The sequence below is a fragment of the Schistocerca piceifrons genome, unplaced genomic scaffold (genome assembly GCF_021461385.2).
Source record: "Schistocerca piceifrons isolate TAMUIC-IGC-003096 unplaced genomic scaffold, iqSchPice1.1 HiC_scaffold_936, whole genome shotgun sequence".
NCBI classification, from domain to species: domain Eukaryota; kingdom Metazoa; phylum Arthropoda; class Insecta; order Orthoptera; family Acrididae; genus Schistocerca; species Schistocerca piceifrons.
This window is the reverse complement of record NW_025729208.1, coordinates 6,767,001-6,768,784: the sequence shown is the minus strand read 5'-3', so window position 1 is coordinate 6,768,784 and position 1,784 is coordinate 6,767,001.

The window sequence follows — 1,784 nt, the reverse complement described above, 5'->3', positions numbered from 1 at the left end:
GTGCCTTAACCTAACCTATGTTGTGCCTTAACCTAACCTATGTTGTGCCTTAACCTAACCCATGTTGTGCCTTAACCTAACCCATGTTGTGCCTTAACCTAACCCATGTTGTGCCTTAACCTAACCCATGTTGTGCCTTAACCTAACCCATGTTGTGCCTTAACCTAACCCATGTTGTGCCTTAACCTAACCCATGTTGTGCCTTAACCTAACCCATGTTGTGCCTTAACCTAACCCATGTTGTGCCTTAACCTAACCCATGTTGTGCCTTAACCTAACCCATGTTGTGCCTTAACCTAACCCATGTTGTGCCTTAACCTAACCCATGTTGTGCCTTAACCTAACCCATGTTGTGCCTTAACCTAACCCATGTTGTGCCTTAACCTAACCTATGTTGTGCCTTAACCTAACCTATGTTGTGCCTTAACCTAACCCATGTTGTGCCTTAACCTAACCCATGTTGTGCCTTAACCTAACCCATGTTGTGCCTTAACCTAACCCATGTTGTGCCTTAACCTAACCCATGTTGTGCCTTAACCTAACCCATGTTGTGCCTTAACCTAACCCATGTTGTGCCTTAACCTAACCCATGTTGTGCCTTAACCTAACCCATGTCGTGCCTTAACCTAACCCATGTCGTGCCTTAACCTAACCCATGTCGTGCCTTAACCTAACCCATGTCGTGCCTTAACCTAACCCACGTCGTGCCTTAACCTAACCCACGTTGTCGCCTAACGTAACCCACGTTGTCGCCTAAACCTGCTCTGTAATTGTTATACGACTCGTTCAATTAGTGTAGTGTTGCCCACCCGCAACCCTCGCAATATAGTTCGCTACTCGCACTCCCCGCTCCCCTGTGTATCGCTTCATGTTAAACACCTTGCAAGTCTTGCTCACTTTCCACATGCTCCTGCTGTACACTGTAATGTGGATGGCAGCAGGACGTACATGCCGCCCCTCCCCACGTCCCCACCTTGCCCCCTGCCTTCGCAAGCTGGTTGGTGAGAACTTTGCATGTTCAATGCCCTCCGCATGCGACGTACTCAGGCTACGTTGTGGTGCGGCCTGTGTCAACTGTCCGCTAATGTCGTACGCGTAAACCACAATCTGTACTGCACATTCGTCCTTATGTACTGAATGATACATCGTGGCACATGTGTGACCGTACAACGACTGCGCCCAAAAACGGCGGACCATACAGTGCAAATATTGTGCACGCAGCTACGTGTCGTCTCCCTATGAGAGCTGGATTGCAGTGTGGTACGCCATAGAGACGTGTGGGAGGAACGGACGCCGTGGATGGCGATCAGCATGAGCTGTCTGTTGATGTATTCGGACCTAGTCGTCTCTCCTCACACACCGTGATGGCATGGTGCACCGCGTTCCATATCTGCGACATGCTACAGAGGCCGGTTGACAGTCGTTCGAGCAATGGACATCGCATACGTACGGGGGCCACCTTCCACGTATTGTCTAGGCGTGCACATTTTGTTGCGTGTATGTGGGCAGACGTAGTGTGGCGTGACACCTGACACAGGCATGCAATAATCGTGGAAGTTGCAAATGGCGATGGACGCCTGCGTTTTCTGGTGAAGTTACGCAAATGAACAAATGGTAACCTGTTGTGGTGCGGTTGTTCTCGCTAGGGGTGAATCGGTGATGGCGACGATAGGTTGAGGTACTAACCGGTTGTTCCAGCGATACCCACCATGCCGACGAAACTGAACGGCATCTGGGTGTGAAGCGATACGCGGCGGTGGCTGGGTGGGACCGTCCCCGGCCGG